Here is a 22,061-nt window from a genome sequence, read left to right on the forward strand (position 1 = left end):
CAAGGTCAGGGGCACTAAGGCCTCCGCTCTCCCCACGACCAATCAAACATCTCCCAACAAATAGTGAGTAATAGCGTTAAACGGGAAAAATGTAAGCTAGCCACTCTCGCTTCCGACACCCCTCTCTCTTCCCCTACGGTATTTTCATCAATAAAGTCTTCCATGTCTCTAGGACGTGGTTCACTGACGATGCCCTCATAAGGTAATTTTCAAACCTCGGAAAAGTCATAAAGCGTCATCTCCTTATGCTCATCATATAAATAAAACTCTACCGTGGGCGGTGATTTCCTAGGATAAAAATGAAAGTTTTGCACGAAAGTGTTAGTGACCAGAAGGTATTGTCCACACTTATCTTGGAGGAAGGTGGCGAGGCCGGCATTCTCCACCAAATAGTAGAAATCATCATAAACTCCGGGCACCCCCAAGAATGTATCACTTGGCCATTCACACGGCCGAACCTCCGCCGCACGCGGAAGATTGTACTTGGGCTTTCTCTTCTCCTCATTTTCATTTTCATTTGAACTCCGTCTTGGAGAACCCCTTAACCATCTCTTCATGGTTTCTTTCCTTTTTCTCTGAATTTTTTTAGTGACTCAAAATAAAAGGGAACAAAACTAAACAAGATTGATAGCAACTACTCCCACAGGTGTCTAGAGACTATATCATGCATCAAAACTACTTTGGACCATATAAATTTGACATGCAAGCTCAAGAACAAGGTCACCACAGCAGCAAAAATTTGCAATATATAAAGCACTAGAACAAAAACTAATTGGACCATTGGAGGAGTCACACACCGATGAACAATCCCCCAAAACAGTTTTGCGAATGGAGCTTTGAGCTAGGAGATCGAAAATGGCAGCAAAATGAGCTAGAACATGGGTTTGAGCTATGGTGGGATTTTTTCTGGAGGAAGACGAAGTGGATGGGTGTTGGAATAAGTGAAGGGGACCCACATGGGACCCACAAGCCACCTAGGCGCGCCTAGGGGGTGGGCGCGCCTTGTGGGCTTGTGGCCCACTGGTGCTGCCCCTGGTGTGTTCTCAGTGCTGAAAATTCTCAAATATTCTATAAAAAATCATACTAAATTTTCAGGGCATTTGGAGAACTTTTATTTTCGGGACATTTTTATTGCACGGATAATTCAGAAAACAAACAAATAATAGTATTTTTGCTTTAGTTAATCTAAATAATAGAAAGTAAAAAGTGGGTACGGAAAGTTGTGTTTAGTAAATTCATCCATCTCATGCCCGTCAAAAGGAATGCATTAACAAGGTTGATCAAGTCTTATTAACAAACTTCTTCCGAATGACATGAAACCGGAGAATCTTTGTATAACACTAGGTTACCTCAACAAGGATATGCATGTCCCCAATAATAAGAATATCATATTTCTTTTTGACAGTAGGAATAGGGATTTGAAAGCCTCCAATAGCAATAGTTGAATTTTTTTCAATAGAATTGATGCTATTAACTTGAGGTTGTTTCTTCGGAAGTGTACCGTATGCTCGTTACCATTAACATGAAAAGTGACAATGCCTTTGTTGCAATCAATAACAGCCCCTGCAGTATTCAAAAATGGTCTAGCAACGATGGTCAACATACTGTCGTCCTCGGGTATATCAAGAATAACAAAGTCCGTTAAAATAGTAACGTTTGCAACTATGACAGGTACATCCTCACAAATACCGATGAGTATAGCAGTTGATTTATCGGCCATTTGCAAAGAGATTTCAGTTGGTGTCAACTTATTCAATTCAAGTCTATGATATAAATAGAAAGGCATACCACTAACACTGGCTCCAAGATCACATAAAGCAGTTTTAAGATAGTTTCTTTTAATGGAGCATGGTATAGTTGGTATTCTTGGATCTCCTAGTTTCTTTGGTATTCCACCCTTAAAAGTGTAATTAGCAAGCATGGTGGAAATTTCAGCTTCCGGTATCTTTCTTTTATTTGCAACAATCTCTTTCATATACTTAGCTAAGGAGACATTTTCAGAATATCAGTCAAACGCATATGCAAAAAGACAGGTCTAAGCATTTCAACAAAGCGCTCAAAATCCTCATCATCCTTTTTCTTGGATGGTTTAGGAGGAAAGGGCATGGGTTTCTGAACCCATGGTTCTCTTTCTTTTCCATGTTTCCTAGCAATGAAGTCTCTCTTATTATAACATTTATTCTTAGGTCGTGGGTTATCAAGATCAACAGCAGGTTCAACCTCCACGTCATTATCATTACTAGGTTGAGCATCAACATGAACATCATTATTAACATTAGCACTAGGTTCATGTTCATTACCAGACTGTGCCTCAGCATCAGAAATAGAAATATCATTTGGATTCTCGGGTGTATCTATAACAGGTTCACTAGAAGCATGCAAAGTCCTATCACCTTTCTTTTTCCTTTTAGAAGGACTAGGTGCATCAGCATTGATTCTCTGAGAATCTTGCTCAATTCTCGTAGGATGGCCCTCAGGATACAAAGGTTCTTGGGTCATTTTACCACCTCTAGTCATTACTCTAACAACATTATCATTGTTCTTACTATTCAACTCATTCAACAAATCATTCTGAGCCTTGAGAACTTGTTCTACTTGAGTTTTCACCATGGAAGCATGCTTACTAATAATCTTAAGATCATTAACAGTTCTACTCATATAATCACCCAAGCAGTCAAGCATATAAGCATTATGTTTCAATTGTCTACTAACATAAGCATTGAAATTTTCTTGTTTAGCGATAAAGTTATCAAACTCATCCAAGCATTGACTAGCAGACTTATTATGAGGAATATCACCTTCATCAAATCTATAGAGAGAGTTTACCTCTACTACATGTGTCGAGTTATCAAGACCATGTATTTCTTCAATAGGTGCTAAATTCTTAATATCTTCAGCTTTAATACCTTTCTTTTTCATAGATTTCTTTGCTTCTTGCATATCTTCGAGACTGAGAATAGAATACCTCTTTTCTTTGGAGTTGGCTTAGGAGTTGGTTCAGGAAGGGTCCAATCATTATCATTACTCAATATATTATTCAATAGAAATTCAGCTTGCTCAACAAATCGTTCCCTAAAAACACAACCAACACAACTATCTAGGTGGTCCCTAGAAGCATCAGTTAGTCCATTATAAAAGATATCAAGTATTTCATTTTTCTTGAGAGGATGATCAGGCAAAGTATTAAGTAGTTGGAGAAGCCTCCGCCAAGCTTGTGGGAGACTCTCTTCTTCAATTTTCACAAAGTTAAATATTTCCTGTAAGGCAGCTTGTTTCTTGTGAGCAGGAAAATATTTTTCAGAATAGTAAATCATATCCTGGGGACTACGCACACAACAAGGAGCAAGAGAATTGAACCATATCTTAGTATCACCCTTTAACGAGAAAGGAAACAACTTAAGAATATAGTAATAGCGAATCTTTTTCTCATAAGAAAATAGGGTGGCTATATCATTCAATTCAGTAAGATGTGCCACAACAGTTTCAAATTCATAATCATGGAAAGGATCAGATTCAACCAAAGTAATTAACTCAGGATCGACAGAGAATTCATAATCCTTATGAGTAACAAAGATAGGTGAAGTAGCAAACTTAGGATCATATTGCATTCTAGCATTCAAAGATTTTTCTTTCCACTTGCATAATAATTTCTTAAGATCATCTCTATCCTTACAAGCAAGAAAGTCCCTAGCTACCTCTCCATCCATAATATAACCCTCAGGCATAACAGACAATTCATATCTAGGAGAGATAGGTCTAACAGGTGTTTCAAAGTGTTTAGTTTCAATAATTTCATCGGTTTCAGAAATATCATAATCTTCAGCATAATCAAAGGTTCTAGCTCTAGCAAGGTGTTCATCAAGTAATTCACCCAGTGGCACAATTTAAGCAAGCAAAGTATTAGCATCATAAGCATCATTCATAGTAGAAGAAGCATCATCAATAATAGGCGACATGTCTAGCAGGTGTAGGTGTCGCAAGTTTACTCAAAACAGAAGGTGTAGATGGCAGTTCCTTACCTCCCCTCGTAGTAGAGGGAAAAATCTTGGTTCTGCTAGTATCTTTCAAATTCCTCATAGTGATCAACAGATATAAATCCCAAGTGACTCAGAGAATAGAGCTATGCTCCCCGGCAACGACGCTAGAAAAAGGTATTGATAACCCACAAGTATAGGGGATCACAACAGTTTTCGAGGGTAGAGTATTCAACCCAAATTTATCGATTCGACACAAGGGGAGCCAAAGAATATTCTCAATTATTAGCAGCTGAGTTGTCAATTCAAACACACCTAAAAGACTTAATATCTGCAGCAAAGTTTTTAGTAGCAAAGTAGTATGGAAGTAACGAAAACGGTGGCAAAAGTAACTGTAGCAGTTTTGTAGTGATTGTAACAATGGCAAAGCGAAAGTAACTTAGCAAAGATCAATATGTGAAAAGCTCGTAGGCAATGGATCAGTGATGGATAATTGTGCCGGATGGCATTCATCATGCAACAATTATAACCTAGGATGACACAGAACTAGCTCCAATTCATCAATATAATGTAGGCATGTATTCAGTATATAGTCATACGTGCTTATGGAAAAGAACTTGCATGACATCTTTTGTCCTACCCTCCCGTGGCAGCGGGGTCCTAATGGAAACTAAGGGATATTAAGGCCTCCTTTTAATAGAGAATCAGACCAAAGCATTAGCACTCAATGAATACATGAACTCCTCAAACTACGGTAATCATCGGAAAGAATCCCAATTATTGTCACCTTGGGGTATGCGGATCATAACTCATAATAGGTGTCTACAACTTGCAAGATAGGATCAAGAACACAAATATATTCATGAAAACATAATAGGTTCGGATCTGAAATCATGGCACTCGGGCCCTAGTGACAAGCGTTAAGCATAGCAAAGTCATAGCAACATCAATCTAAGAACATAGTGGATACTAGGGATCAAACCCTAACAAAACTAACTCGATTACATGATAAATCTGATCCAACCCATCACCATCCAGCAAGCCTACACTACAAAAAAAGACACATTCGTGACATTTTGGGCCGTATGAATTTTTTTTGTCATGCTTATGACACTTCTATGACGATAATTGTGACAAAACCCGGTATCATCATAGATGTGGTGGGCTCCTACTTCTATGAAAAAAATCATGACAGAAAATGGGTTTTTCCTCCTGGGCGGGCCGGAGACGCATCTGCATGACATTCTTTGGGCCGTCCATGACGGAAAAAACCGTGGTAGAAGCGAGGGCGAGGAAAATATCGGGGAGTTCCCGGTTACGGTGGGTGGTCGGGGGCCGAGCGATGCGCATATCTCTCGTACACGTACGCGTGTGGGTGCGAGGCGTTGGGCTCTAACTGAACCTGAGCGAGGCATTCGCCTACTGAACCCGAGCGATTGCACTGCAAGCTACGCGTTACTGAACCCGAGCGATCGATCTAGTTGTTAACTGAACCCGATCGAGCGATTCCTTCGCTACTACTGCTAACTGAAGGCGGCCGAACCTGCTGCCTCCTTCCCTTGATGAACAATGAGCGTTCTTGGGGGGTTGGATGAACAGTTCCTGGTGGGGGGTTGGATGAATAGGACCCTGTGGTGTTGCTGTTGGATAAACAGGACCCCGATCGATCGAGCCGGTTGGAGGTGGATGGACAGGACCCCGTGGAGGGCTGGATGAACAGGACTGCGTGGAGGGCCGGTTGAACAGTAGCCGATGGAGGGCTGGATGAACAGTAGCCCGTGGAGGGGTGGTTGAACAGGACTCCGTGGAGAGGGCTGGTTGAACGGTAGCTGGTGGAGAAGCGGTGGAGGTTGGAGGAACAGGAGCCCGTGGATGAACAGTCGCAGGTGGAGGCTAGAGGAGGTCGACGGTGGAGATGAACAGTAGCCCGTGGAGTCCCGTTTTGCGGTACGCCACACCCCTCCCAATGAACAGGACCCCCGTTTCGACCGTAGCGCTCTAACACAAGTACGTTTCCTCCGTTTTGCGAACGCCACACCCCTCCCGATCAACAGGACCCCGTTTCGATCGTAGGCACTCGAACACAGGTCCGTTTCCTCCATTTTGCGGTACGCCAGACCCCTCCCGATGAACAGGATCCCGTTTCGACGTGGCCGGTCGAACAGAAGGCAGTTTTCTCTGTTCTGCGGTACACCAGGCCTCGTTTCGATTGGTTGTTCCGTCCAAGCCGGTTGTCTCCCGATGAACACGATGCATTCCATTCCGATCCAGCCGGTTGGCTCCCGATGAACATGATGACACAATTTCTCCGTTCTGACCCAGCCATGTACACGAGCCCTGGCCGTACATATGCACAAGTAGGTGTTCGAGACCCCGCCCGTATGTACGTACATGGCCGTATTTACTTTCTTGCACCTTGGCTGTACGTACGTGTACATCCTACGTGCACGCCTCTACTATGACACGTGCCCTTCCTTACTCGGCCATGGTTTATCGCTGAAGCCTGCAGATAGACCGATCGACCAATATGTACGTACACATTCGTGACTAGAATGACAACGCTACGTACGCTTCGACCAGGTGGGTCCTGACTGTCAGGGAGGATAAGGAGGCACACTTCCTTGCGTGCGAAGATGTAGCTGGTGGGTCCCAGCAGTCAGGGGGAAATGTTTTTTTCGTGAAATACGGTGGCCCGTCTGGTGAGTCCCTCCTGTCAGGTGGAGGAATCATTATTTTGCACGTAATAAGGAGGCACTTCCTTGCTGCGGCCGTGGACCCAGTTGTCAGCCTCTCCACGTACAATACTCTTCCGATGGAAGTCGTTCCTTGACCACATTGACCACGCCGCTCCGAGAGCACCAAGGCGGTGCACGATGGCGAGGCCTAGGAAGGGGATGACGCGGAGCCGGGGAAGACGCTGCAATGGATGCCCACGCGGAGAGGAGTACGAGGGTTCACTGGTTCGGTTGCGGTGTGAGGCTGCCATCGCCGTAGAATAACAGGCGGTGTGGGTGAGTAGAGGGATGGCCTGGCCATCGGCGGGAGTAGTAGGGGGCGGTGAGGCCTCCGCGGCAGCACAGCCGGCCAAGGGAGGCAGGAGCAGGCGGCACGACGGGCGCTGGTTTGGGCGGCTGGAGCAAGAAGACCAGAGATTAAAGAAGCACTACGGCCGTTGGATGGACATCGTACAATCACTGGAGTTAGAATCATTCATATTGACTAAGTTGAAAAAGCCCTCCGTCTGCGTCAGTAGGCCCACAAATCAGCCTCCAACTACGGTGGGTCCCAGCTAGCAGGGGGAGTATTCATTTTTTTGTGTGTAATAAGGAGGCAATTCCTTGCGTGCGAAGATATAGCTGGTGGGTCCGACCTATCAGTGGGAGGAACATTTTTTCGCAAAATACAGAGGCCCTTCCGGTGGGTCCCAGTTGTCTGGTGGAGGAATCATTATTTTGCGCGTAATAAGGAGGCATTTCCTTTTGCACGGCCGTGGACCCAGCTGTCAGCCTCTCCACGTACAGTCCACTTTCGATGGATGTCGTTCGTTGACCACGCCGCGCCGAGAGCACCAGGGCGGTGGACGACGGCGAGGCCTAGGAAGGGAACGACACGGAGCCAGGGAAGACTCGGCAGTTGTTTCCTACGTGGAGGGGAGTACGAGGGTTTACTATTTTATCTGTCCTCACCGGAGAATAACAGTAGGTGTGGGTGAGTAGAGGGATGGCTAGGCCAATGATGGGAGTACGGTGGGGCGGTGAGGCCTGCGCGGCAGCACAGCCGACCGCGGGAGGAGGGAGCAGGCAGTCCCGCCGGCACTTGTTTGAGCGGATGGAGTACGAAGAGCAGAGATTGAAGAAGCACGGCCGTTGAATGGACATCCAACAATCACTGCTCTCGTGTGTTGACTAAGTTGACACGACATTGCGTGTGCGTCAACCTTTTTTTAGGAAAGTGTACCCGTCAACCTATAGTAGGCGCACAAGTGAGCCTCGAATCTGTGGAAAACAGCATATAGCCCATCTGCCATTATTTCTAATAATTTACAGCCCATTTGCTAATTCTTAAGGATTTTTTGGAGCCCATCTTCTTTTTGTTAGCATTACAGCCCATATTGTGGCCACGGTTAAAAATTATACGAAATTTTGCATATTTCGGTGTGGTCAACTATTTTTAATCCTGAAATATCGAGTCACATTCAAACTATTTTGAAAAATAATTTATATAAATATAAAATTGAAATAATTGTACACGCATAAAAATAAATGGAATTTAAAATCTTGTAATGAAAAAAATTGAAACTAATTTCCGGTTTGATGTGTTTTAAAAATGTACAACACATTTCTCATTACTGATAGCCCATGTTCTGGGCAAACCGAATGAAACTCTCCTCATCTTGAAAGATTTGCAGCCCAACAGGGCTGACAAAGCAAGTAGGCCTCTTTTGGGTATTTCTTTGAAAAAAAAGTAGAATTGGGCTAGCCATTTTCAGCAAGAAAAAACACAATTGGGCTCATGATGTGGTAAACATAAATAAAACCCTGGCTAGACGGGCCACAGCCCCCGCACAGCCCCGTTGTTACCATGATCCGTCGCCAAAATTAGTATAAATAACATATGCTTGTTCCTCAAAAAAAGTAAATAACAACTGCGTGACCTGCTGGGTCCCTAGTGTCAGCCGCTCATTGTGTAATTCTCTCGTTTTTGACTACGTTGACAATGGCGTGAGCCCCAGATGTCCAACCATTAGGAGGAAGCATTTTTTGGGGCTTGTAATAACGGGGCACTTGCTTGCGTACTACCATGATGCTGGTGGGTCCCTACTGTCATTCTCTCCACGTACAGTCATCTCCTTGTTCCTCTCGGTTGTTAACGACATTGACAACGCAAGAGGGCAGCGCACCACGAACGGCGAGCGAACAAAGGCGGAGGACGACGGCGAGGCCTCGGACGAAACGAACAGGAGTCATGGAAGATGCGCCGGTCTAGTCGCAGACGGAGGGAAGTTTGAGGGTTGACTGGTTCGGGTGCGGGTGCGTGTTGGGGCTGACGTCACCGGAGAATAACAGGACGTGTGGGGGAATAAAGGGAGGGACTGGCCAACGTTGGAGGGTACGGTAGGGCGGCGGAGGCGCAGCCAGCCATGGGATACGGGAGCAGGCGGAGCCGACGGGGCGGTCTGGTTTGGGCGGCTGGAGGAAGAAGACAAGAGATGGAAGATAAATCATTTGTTGACTAGCTAGTAAGTCGACACCACCTTGGATAGGCTATTTCCTCATGGGTCCCAAATGTCAGAATCCAAATCTATCACGGTTATGCAGCCTTTCTTATGAAAATTTATAGCCCATTTGGTGTGCTAGTTCAAAATAAGTTTGTGGGTGCTGGTGGGGGCTAATCACTTGGCTTCTATAATGCACGGTGAGCTCAAGCAGCCGGCGAGAGTGATGTTATTTCCCTTGGTTGGGATTTGTTATAGTATTTCACTCTAAATTAAACGAATGGCAAGCCATTTGCCTTGTTTCAAAGAAAATATGACAGTCACAACCGAGTTGAAAAGGGCAAGAACATCTAACTCCAGCTTACAAACTGTACAAAAGCACGAGGGTTAATTGTTCATCAGGTTTAGACAAAACCCAGATTGAAAAGGGTAACAACATCTAACTCCAGCACTGTTTTTGGCAGTCACAGTCAAATGGATCGGTCAGGTCCATAGAATGAACATCCTGGGTCATAAAATTTACTGGATTATGACCACAATATGTTGTAAATAGAAGCCCGGCACGTTCAGAAGCTCTTTTGATCACATAAAACTCCTTTTTTGCTCTTCGACATACACATCCATCAAAACCATGCTGCTGATAAACATAAGCCTGATGGACAATAGTAACCTCGCATTCAGCAGGAAGAATGTGACAAAGCTAGTGTTTGCATGGTTGGGTACATATCGTTCTAGCGTTATTGTCTTCAATCGAATGTCATGAGAAGTGATAAAATCCCGGTGCTTACGAATCCACCGATTGGTTATAACTTTCTTACCCCGTCCTGTTGCCTAAATAGACATGAAGACTGAAAACAGTTAGGGTCTAAAAAAAGTGTGTCGAAAAAGCAACAGCTGAACGGTTAATTCTAGTACACTATATGCGGGCTTCCAATGTGCGTGAAATTATCACCTTTATATACAACTTCTCCAGACATGGAAAGCATTGCAGGAAGCCAATAATCTTATTCAGATCAAAACTATTCATTTGGATATATAACATCTTGACAGAATCCAGCACCATTGATAGGCTATCCATGGAGAAACTCTGCATTGAGCATAGAACATACTATTAGTACAAAATGTGTACTCCAAGATGATATATAACTTATGCGTAAAAATTTGAAATGCAGCTTATGGTTACAAGTGTAGATGATAATATAAAGTACCTGAAGAACTGTGGAGCCAAACACCATATTGAAATGAGCACAAAGATCATGTATTACACCCAAGGTCTCCAGTTTAGGCGCAGAGAGGACGGTTATTTGCGACGGTGAATAACTAGAATCAAGTATCAACCTTTGAAGTGGAGGGGCATCTTGGATTATGAGCTGTCTTCCGTCAAAAGAATTTCCAATTCTTACAAAGTTAGGCGACTTTATTTGGAGACAACCGATTCTAATTGTGAAAACAAGCACCAAGCACTCCAGGGCAGGGCAACTGGAGTGGATGATGCTGTGCAATGAGGCCTCTGATATACGAACCCGCACAAGTGAAAGTTTTTTGAGAAATGGGAGTCGGAGGTTTAGTACCAGATTGTCTGGTAGGTAGCTGATACGTCTCCAACGTATCTATAATTTTTGATTGTTCCATGCTGTTATATTATCAATCTTGGATGTTTTATAATCATTTTATAGTCATTTTATATCATTTTTTGGTACTAACCTATCGACATAGTGCCAAGTGCCAGTTGCTGTTTCTGCATGTTTTTTACCAAAAGAGTCCAAATGCAACGAAACTTCACGAAGAATTTTTTGGGACCAGAAGACACCTAATGGACCAAGGCTGCGCCTGGGGGGTGCTCTGAGGAGAGCACAACCCACCAGGGCGTGCCAGGAGGCCCAGGCGAGCCCTGGTGGGTTGTGCCCACCTCGGGTGCCCCCCGGACCGCCTCTTTGCTCTATAAATACCCAAATATTCCAGAAACCCTAGGGGAGTTGACGAAAATCAATTCCAGCTCCGCAGAGTCCAGAACCACCAGATCCAATCTAGACACCATCACGGATGGGGTTCACCACCTCCATTGGTGCCTCTTCGATGATGCGTGAGTAGTCCTTTGTAGAACTTCGGGCCTGTAGTTAGTAGCTAGATGGCTTTATCTCTCTCTCGCAGAATTCACAATACAATGGTCTCTTGGAGGTCCATATGATGTAACTCTTTTTGCGGTGTGTTTGTTGGGATCGGATGAACTTTGAGTTTATGATCAGATCTATCTTTTTATATCCATGAAAGTATTTGAGCTTCTTTGATCTCTTTTATGCATGATTGCTTATAGCCTCATATTTCTTCTCCGATATTTGGGTTTTGTTTGGCCAACTTGATCTATTTATCTTGCAATGGGAAGAGGTGCTTTGTAGTGGGTTCGATCTTACGGTGCTTGATCCCAGTGACAGAAGGAGAACCGACACGTATGTATTGTTGCTACTAAGGATAAAACGATGGGGTCTATCTCTACATAGATAGATCTTGTCTACATCATGTCATCGTTCTTATTGCATTACTCCGTTTCTCCATGAACTTAATACACTAGATGCATGCTGGATAGCGGTCGATGTGTGTGGAGTCATAGTAGTAGATGCAGGCAGGAGTCGGTCTACTAATCTTGGACGTGATGCCTATATAATGATCATTGCCTGGATATCGTCATGATTATTTGAAGTTCTAGCAATTGCCCAACAGTAATTTGTTTACCCACCGTTTGCTATTTTTCTCGAGAGAAGCCACTAATGAAACCTACGCCCCCCGGATCTCTTTCTCATATTATTTGCCTTTGCGATCTACATTTCCTTTGCTTTTATTTTCAGATCTATTAAACTAAAAATACAAAAATACCTTGCTGTGTTTTCTTCTTATTTATTTTATTTGGCGTTTTATCTATCAATCTACTACAATTTTATTCACGTCTGTTTGCCTATCTTGAGGCGCCGTTACCCGAAAGGGATTGACAACCCCTTTAACACGTCGGGTTGCGAGGATTTGTTTTCTGTGTGTAGGGGTTGTTTACGTTGTGTTGGTTGGTTCTCCTACTGGTTCGATAACCTTGGTTTCATATCTGAGGGAAATACCTACCACTGTTGTGCTGCATCATCCCTTCCTCTTTGGGGAAATACCGGTAGCTTCGAGCCACATCAAAAGGAATTTCTGGCGCCGTTGCCGGGGAGGATCTTCAACATATACCAGGTTCCTAGTCACAAATCTCATCTCCTGGCAATTTACATTATTTGCCATTTGCCTCTCGTTTTCCTCCCCCCCCCCACTTCACAAAAAATTGTTGTTTTATTCGCCTTCTTTTTCGTTTGCCTTTTTCTCGTCAGATCTCATGTTTGCTTGTGTTGTCATGTGCCTTCTATTTGCTTGCATCTTTGCTTGCTAAAAATCTATTGATATGGATCCTCATCCACTTGCTAATCTTTTCAAGAGATCCAATTATGATGAACCCATTGCTAGTGAATCGAGTTCACTAGATTATCTTTATGAAGTTTTGCTTGAGATTTATGAATCTGAAAATTGTGATGAAGTGTTAAACAAAGAAGTTTATAAAGTGATTCATGATAGCTCCTTGAATGAAAATTATGATTGCAACGATGTTATTATAAATTCTATTAATGTCAATTGTGTTAATACTATGCAAAACCCCAATCTTGGGGATGCTAATTTTGCTATGTTCACTACTTGTTGCAATGATCATGCTTGGGGTGATGATTCTTATGATCTTGAAAATTTATTTAAACCTCATGATGAATATGCTTGCTATAATAGTAAATGTGGGTTTGGAAGAGTGTCAACTTTAGCTAAAAATAATCCCACATCTTTGGAGAGTGTTCAATCTTATGAAATTTTTGATAAAGGTGGGCTTGGAGAGGTCATGACTTTATTTGATGATAATCCCACTATTTTGGAAAAGTGTCAACTTTGCATGCATGTGGATCATGTTGAGAATATGTTATGTGATATCTATATTGTTGAATTTCATCATGATCCCACATGTAATTATTATGAGAGAGGGAAATATGGTTGTAGAAATTTTCATGTTACTAAATTACCTCTCTTCATGTTGAGATTGTCAATGTTTTATTCTTCTTCCTTGCATATGTTAGATGTTTCTTGTCTTGATAATTTGTTTGCTTATAAAATGCCTATGCATAGGAAGTATGTTAGACTTAAAGGTGTTTTCACATGCAACATGATGCTCTCTTCGTGACTCAATTATTATCTTCCATGTGAGCATCAATGAAATCTCAATGCCTAGCTAGGGGCGTAAAACGATAGCGCTCGTTGGGAGGCAACCCAATGAATAAAATTTATTTTTGCCTTTTGCTTTCTGTTCTTGAGTGTTTGCAGAATTATGCTACTGTTATGATTGTGTTTTTTGTGTTTTAATTAGTGTTTGTGCCAAGTAAAGGCTTTAGGTCTTCTTGGGTGATAGTTGTTTGATCTTGCTGAAAACAGAAACTTTTTGCGCTCACGAAAACAATTCTTATTTTTAACCAGAGCATGATAAAATACCAATTTGTTTTGCAGTAGATTAATATACAAATTACCCAGGTCGTCTTAATTTTTCAGAATATTTGGAGTTCCAGAAGTATTCGAACAAATCAGATTGCTACAAACTGTTCTGTTTTGACAGATTTTTTTTGCGTTGTGTGCTTGTTTTGATGGCTCTACGGTTTTCTTTGATGAGTTTTTGCCATAGAAAAGTTGGAATACAGTAGATATAATGCAAGAACAAAATATGAATTGGTTTGATACAGTACTGATAGTAGTGATTTATTTTCTTATACTAACAGATCTCACGAAGGTTTTGTTGAGTTTTGTGTGATTGAAGTTTTCAAGTTTTGGGTTATCTTACGATGGATGAAGGAATAAGGAGTAAGAAGAGCCTAAGCTTGGGGATGCCCCGGCATCCCAATCCATTATCCAAAAGTGAGCAAGCAACTAAGCATGGGGATGCCCCGAGTGGCATCCCCTCTTTCTTCTAACAACCATCGGTATTTTACTCGAAGCCATATTTTTATTCGTCACATACTATGTGTTTTGCTTGGAGCATCCTGTATGATATGAGTCTTTGCTTGTTTTATTTTGTGTTTTAAGTCTTGATTCCTTGCTGGACACACCTATTTGAGAGAGCCAAAATTATGTCATGACTTGTTAGAATTGCTCTCTATGCTTCACTTAAATTTTTTATGAGCTATGGACTTGCTCTTGTGCTTCACTTATATTTTTTGAGCACGGTGTGCTTTAGTATTTTTGAAGAAATGCTCTCTTGCTTCACTTAGATTTATTTGAGAGTTGGTAATTTTTTTAAGAAATCCTCTCTTGCTTCACTTAAATTAATTTGAGATAAAGAAATATTATGCTCATGATCTTCACTTATATTTGTTTGAGCTTATCAAAAGAAACATATGAAAATTAGTTCCAAAGTGATAGATATCCAAGAAGGATATAATAAAACTTTCATGAAGATCATTGGACAAAAAAACTTGATTCTTAATAATAGTTTTGAGATATGATGGTGTGATATGTGAGTTATGTTGAGGAGTAATTATGCTTTAGTAAGAATATTGGTGTTAAGGTTTGTGATTCCCTATGCAAGCACGAAAGTCAATAATTATGCAATGAAATTATATCCTACTTGTGGTGCATTATTCGGTGTTAATTATGCTTAATGCTCGCTTATGAGATTATTCGTTTCTTGGTTGGTCGCTTCTCAATCTTTTGCTAGCCTTCATTCTGCACTAAGTATGATCTCTACTTGTGCATCCAAAAACTTTTAAACCAGTTTTGCCACATGAGTCCACTATATCTACCTATATGCGGTATTCTTTTGCCGTTCTATGCAAATTTGTATGTGCCATCTGTAATTTTAAAAATAAACTTCTCTTTTGTGTGTCCGTTCCGCTCATAGAGTGATGAGGGGTGGCTAATATTTTCCATGCTAGATGTGTTATTCTCACGATGACTGTTTATTCACTTGTCATTGCACGAGAGTAAGGCAAAGGTATTAGGGATGCCCAGTCCCGAAATGAAAAATGAATTTACTTTATGTTGTCACATAATAAATTCCTTGGAGTGTTGGTATGGAGGGCAACCGTGGATACGGCTAGCCATGGAAAGTGAAAGTATGGTTGAAAAAGGAATAAACTTTATTTTCTGTTTGGGAACCACCTATGATATATCTAGCATGGAAAGTGTTGGGAACTCTAAGTCGTTTTCGTTGGTGGGAAGGATACACCTCCCAAAATGATTTTATCTCTCAATTTTCGCTTTGAGCTCTAGCACCTCTACAAATACCTACTTCCCTCTACGAAGGGCCTTTCTTTTACATTATGCAATTTTTATTTTGAATTTGAGTCTCCATCTTCTCTTATAAAAGCACCAACTAGGAGGCAATATGATCGTACTTGAGTATTGGGTGTAGTTAATATGCGAGGGTGTTTCATGAATGGATCAATGATTGAGCATGATGGGCTAGGGATAACTTATTGTAGCGTTGATATTTTGAAAGACATGGTTGCTTTTGATATGCTTGAGTATTTCAATTATCATGTCAAAACTAGACTATTGCTTTGAATCACAAAAATGTCCAAATGTCCATGCTATAAAGAAAAGAATATGGTATGACATGTTAGGCAGCATTCCACATCAAAAATTCTGTTTTTATCACTTCCCTACTCGAGGATGAGTAGGAGTTAAGCTTGGGGATGCTAATACGTCTCCAACATATCTATAATTTTTTATTGTTCCATGCTGTTATGTTATCAATCATGGATGTTTTATAATCATTTTATAGTCATTTTATATCATTTGGTACTAACCTATTGACATAGTGCCAAGTGCTAGTTGCTGTTTTCTGCATGTTTTTTACATCGCAGGAAATCAATACCAAACGGAGTCCAAATGCAACGAAATTTCACGGAGAATGTTTTTGGACCAGAAGACGCCTAATGGGCCAAGGCTGCGCCTGGGGGGGTGCTCCGAGGAGAGCAAATCCCACCAGGACGCGCCAGGAGGCCCAGGCGCGCCCTGGTGGGTTGTGCCCACCTCGGGTGCCCCCCGGACTGCCTGTTTGCTCTATAAATACCCAAATATTCCAGAAACCCTAGGGGAGTCGATGAAAATCAAATCCAGCCGCCACAGAGTCCAGAACCACCAGATCCAATCTAGACACCATTGATACGTCTCCAACGTATCTATAATTTTTTATTGTTCCATGCTATTATATATTCTGTTTTGGATGTTTAATGGGCTTTATTATACACTTTTATATTATTTTTGGGACTAACCTATTAACCGGAGGCCCAGCCCAAATTGCTGTTTTTTTTCCTATATTAGTATTTCGAAGGAAAAGGATATCAAACGGAGTCCAAACGGAATGAAACCTTCGGGAACGTGATTTTCGGAATAAACATGATCCAGAGGACTTGGAGTGGACGTCAAGCAATCAACAAGGAGGCCACAAGGCAGGGGGCGTGCCTACCCCCCTGGGCGCGCCCTCCACCCTCGTGGGCCCCTCGTAGCTCCACCGACCTACATACCCCGAAAACATCATAGACGGAGCCAAAAACCCTATCTCCACAGCCGCAACCTTCTGTACCCGTGAGATCCCATCTTGGGGCCTTTTCCGGCGCTCCGCCGAAGGGGGCATTGATCACGGAGGGCTTCTACATCAACACCATAGCCTCTCCGATGATGTGTGAGTAGTTTACCTCAGACCTTCGGGTCCATAGTTGTTAGCTAGATGGCTTCTTCTATCTCTTTGGATCTCAATGCAAAGTTCTCCTCGATTCTCTTGGAGATCTATTCGATGTAACTCTTCTTCTTGCGGTGTGTTTGTTGAGATCCGATGAATTGTCGGTTTATGATCAAGATTATCTATGAACAATATTTGAATCTCCTCTGAATTCTTTTATGTATGATTGGTTATCTTTGCAAGTCTCTTCGAATTATCAGTTTGGTTTGGCCTACTAGATTGATCTTTCTTGCAATGGGAGAAGTGCTTAGCTTTGGGTTCAATCTTGCGGTGCTTGATCGCAGTGACAGTAGGGGAAACGACACGTATTGTATTGTTGCCATCGAGGATAAAAAGATGGGGTTTACATCATATTGCATGAGTTTGTCCCTCTACATCATGTCATCTTGCTTAAGGCGTTACTCCGTTCTTATGAACTTAATACTCTAGATGCATGCTGGATAGCGGTCGATGTGTGGAGTAATAGTAGTAGATGCAGGCAGGAGTCGGTCTACTTGTCACGGACGTGATACCTATATACATGATCATACCTAGATATTCTCATAACTATGCTCAATTCTATCAATTGCTCGACAGTAATTTGTTTACCCACCATAATACTTATGCTATCTTGAGAGAAGCCACTAGTGAAACCTATGGCCCACGGGTATATTTTCCATCATATTAATCTCCCGTCAACAAGCTATTTCTGGCGCCGTTTAATTTGTTTTCTTTACTTTTAGTCTTTAACATAAAAATTCCAAAAATATTAACTTATCATCTCTATTAGATCTCACTTTTGCAAGTGGCCGTGAAGAGATTGACAACCCCTTTATCGCGTTGGTTGCAAGGTTCTTATTTGTTTGTGTAGGTGCAAGGGACTTGAGCGTGGTCTCCTACTGGATTGATACCTTGGTTCTCAAAAACCAAGGGAAATACTTGCGCTACTTTGCTGCATCACCCTTTCCTCTTCAAGGAAAAACCAACGCAGTGCTCGAGAGGTAGCAAGATTGATTTCTGGCGCCGTTGTCGGGGAGTCTATGCACAAGTCAAGACATACCAAGTACCCATCACAAACTCTTATCCCTTGCATTACATTATGTGCCATTTGCCTCTCGTTTTCCTCTCCCTCATTTCACCCTTGCCGTTTTATTCGCCCTCTTTTCCGTTCGCCTCTTTTTCGCTTGCTTCGTCGTTATGACTAGTCCTTTATCTACTCCGTTGTCTCCCGAGTTTGAAGTCCTTCGCTTCAAACAAAGACAAGGAGAAAACTTAAAAGATGCTTGGTTTAGAATATGGAATCTTATCGTAATTGTACCATAGAGGTGAATTTTAGAATTTTGCTTTGCAATTTTTATGTTGGACTGAATATGTCTCATAGACAACTCTTTGATTGCGTTGCCAAAGGCAATTTTATTGAAATTGATCCCAGTATTGTGCATGAAACTATAGAAGGCATAGTGGGAACACTACCTCAACAAAAGGGGCCTCATCATACCCAGGAAGAAACACAAGTTTTTGAGAAAATTTGCGAAGTAATGAAGATTTTACAAAAATCTCTTGAACCTCTTAAGAGTGTTAGCGGAAATCTCCACCGCATGAATATGTTGATTACCCTTTGCAATAAGCGGTTGGACTCTTTAGATCTCAAAATTTCCGAATATGAAGGGACACGTAAAGAACGTCCCGGATTCGAGCTTAACTCCGCTAAAAAATTAAAGACCCAAGATGATAATACTTAGATCTATCCTTGCTTTTATGCCTAGCTAGGGGCGTTAAACGATAGCGCTTGTTGGGAGACCACCCAATTTTATTTTAGTTTTTTTCTTTTTGGTTCTGTTTAGGAATAAATAATCCATCTAGCCTCTGGTTAGGTGTGTTTTTATGTTTTAATTAGTGTTTGTGCCAAGTAAAACCTATAGGATCTTCTTGGATGATAGTTATTTGATCTTGCTGAAAATTCCAGAAACTTTCTGTTCACGAAAACAATTGTTAAAAATCACCATAACGTGATAAAATACCGATTCCAATTGCAGTAGATCAATAAACAAATTAGCTAGGTCGTCCTATTTTGGTAGATTTTTCTGAGTTTCAGAAGTTTGTGTTAGTTACAGATTACTACAGACTGTTCTGTTTTTGACAGATTCTGTTTTTCATGTGTTGTTTGCTTATTTTGATGAGTCTATGGCTAGTAAAAGAGTTTATAAACCATAGAGAAGTTGGAATACAGTAGGTTTAACACCAATATAAACAAAGAATGAGTTCAATACAGTACCTTGAAGTGGTGTTTTGTTTTCTTTCGCTAACGGAGCTCATGGGATTTTCTGTTGAGTTTTGTGTTGTGAAGTTTTCATGTTTTGGGTAAAGATTTGATGGATTCTGGAACAAGGAGTGGCAAGAGCCTAAGCTTGGGGATGCCCAAGGCACCCCAAGGTAAATCCAAGGACTCCAAAAAGCCAAAGCTTGGGGATGCCCAGGAAGGCATCCCCTCTTTCGTCTTCGTCCATCGGTAACTTTACTTGGAGCTATATTTTTATTCACCACATGATATGTGTTTTGCTTGGAGCGTCTTGTATGATTTGAGTCTTTGCTTTTTAGTTTACCACAATCATCCTCGCTGAATACACTTTTGAGAGAGACACACATGATTCGGAATTTAATAGAGTACTCTTTGTGCTTCACTTATATCTTTTGAGCTATATAGTTTTTGGTCTAGTGCTTCACTTATATCTTTTAGAGCACGGTGGTGGTTTTGTTTTATAGAAACTATTGTCTCTCATGCTTCACTTATATTATTTTGAGAGTCCTACAAAACAGCATGGTAATTTGCTTAAATTGTGAAATTATTCCTAATATGATAGGCATCCAAGATTAGTAAAAACTTTCTCATAAGTGCGTTGAATACTAAGCGAAATTTGATGCTTGATGACTATTTTGAGATATGGAGGTAGTGATATTAAAGTTGTGCTAGTTGAGTAATTGTGAATTTGAGAAATTCTTGTGTTGGAGTTTGCAAGTCCCGTAGCATGCACGTATGGTAAACGTTGTGTAACAAATTTGAAACATGAGGTGTTCTTTGATTGTCCTCCTTATGAGTGGCGGTCGAGGACGAGCGATGGTCTTTTCCTACCAATCTATCCCCCTAGGAGCATGCACATAGTGCTTGGTTTTTGATGACTTGTAGATTTTTGCAATAAGTATGTGAGTTCTTTATGACTAATGTTGAGTCCATGGATTATACGCACTCTCACCCTTCCATCATTGCTAGCCTCTTCGGTACCGTGCATTGCCCTTTCTCACCTTGAGAGTTGGTGCAAAGTTCGCCGGTGCATCCAAACCCCGTGATACGATACACTCTATCACACATAAACCTCCTTATATCTTCCTCAAAACAGCCACCATACCTACCTATTATGGCATTTCCATAGCCATTCCAAGATATATTGCCATGCAACTTTCCATCGTTCCGTTTATTATGACACGCTTCATCATTGTCATATTGCCTTGCATGATCACGTAGTTGACATCGTTGTCGGCGTTCTGGGAATGGGGGTCCCCAGACTTGCCTGCCTGCGGCCCACGGCGTGGCCGTGCTAGCAGGCCTGTATGACCCATCTTCACCAACAAGGCATTCAAGACCCTCGCGAGGGGCCAAGCCTCGCGAGGCGGACGACACAAGACCTCCTCAGGAGCGGTCTCACCAGGCAGGCTTGCGAGGGGCGGAGAGATCAAGGCAGGGCAAACCTCGCGAGGCTCTCGTGACGTGGGCCATGATGATCAAGATCAGGCTGTTGCCAGGCGGGCGCCAGCCCGCGCAGTGTCCTCGTTTCCCCTTTGGTGCTAAGGGAGCAAGCGCAGACGCGGAGTACCGAGGCATCAAGCAAAGGTTTCCATATCGGTGCAACGAGACCAAGACCAACAAGACGGCAAGACGGAGGTCACCATGGAGCCCAAGGCGGCGTCACCACGAGAGCCTTTTGCAGGCGAATACCGCTTTTGTCAGGATAAGCTGTACTAGCTGTCCCCTTTCAAATTGGCCGTTGTTGGCTCCCTTCCCGCTCAATATTTGGGAAGAGGACCAGGGCCTATATAAGTAGAACTAGCCACCACAGTAGGAGGATCAATTCCACCTTCCATCCTCTCACCTTCAAGCTCACCAAGCACAAGAACACCTGAACCTCAGGAGGATGTTCTTCCCCTTGTACTGTTCATCATCAGCCCAGGAGCCAATCCACCACCACCACACTGGAGTAGTGTATTACACCACAACGGTGGCCTGAACCTGTATAAACCTCGTGTCTTTGTGATTGTGAGTTCGGCGAGCTCGTTCTTGAGATCTTAGCTAGTTAGGAAGCGGGTCGGTAGGAGGGAGAGAACTTCGTGCGCACCCCAGAGTTCGAACCTTAAGGGTTTTGCCGGAGCCCGTGATCCGACATTTGGCGCGCCGGGTAGGGGTGCGCCGTAGCCTCCCTTCCGTTAATCTGCGCTCCTTCGCTCCGTCGTCTCCATGGCGGACGCTCGCCGTGCTCGTGCTGAGCACCGGGCTGCCCTTGCCACCCACGTCGCTCAGACGGCTGCCGTCGGCGGGCCACCTCATCGTTCTCCATCGCCTGCCGCCAACGCCGCCATCGGCTCGGCGGGGAACGAGCAGCAAGCATCCTCACTGCACCCCTCGGTGTGGCGGGACGGCCGCACCGCCACTCCATCGCTGACCCCGGCCGGTTCTTCATCCCATGCACGTAGTGCTCCCATGGACGCGCGAGCCCCGCTCCTCATGGCGCACGAGCTCCTGCGCTACCGCCCGGTCGACAACCTCTACGAGGACTGGCTCGACCGCATCTCCGAGCTTGTCCGCGCCGCAGGGGGCTCCCCTGCGCTGTCCCTCTCTCGACCTCGCCCTCCGCCAGCTACTGGCGACGTAGCTCACGGAGCACCTCCGCCACCTCTGCCTCAAAACGGCACCCTGGCGCCAAGGCGCGCGCCTCCGCAATGCGACCCACCGCGTCCGGCGCCCGCGCATGAAGAAAGAAGCTGCCAAGAAGTTCCTCGGCCGCAAGAGAACGCTCCACCACTCCTCGCCCCGTCGCGCCAGGATCGTCTGCCG

The sequence above is a fragment of the Aegilops tauschii genome, chromosome 1 (genome assembly GCF_002575655.3).
Source record: "Aegilops tauschii subsp. strangulata cultivar AL8/78 chromosome 1, Aet v6.0, whole genome shotgun sequence".
Lineage (NCBI taxonomy): Eukaryota > Viridiplantae > Streptophyta > Magnoliopsida > Poales > Poaceae > Aegilops > Aegilops tauschii.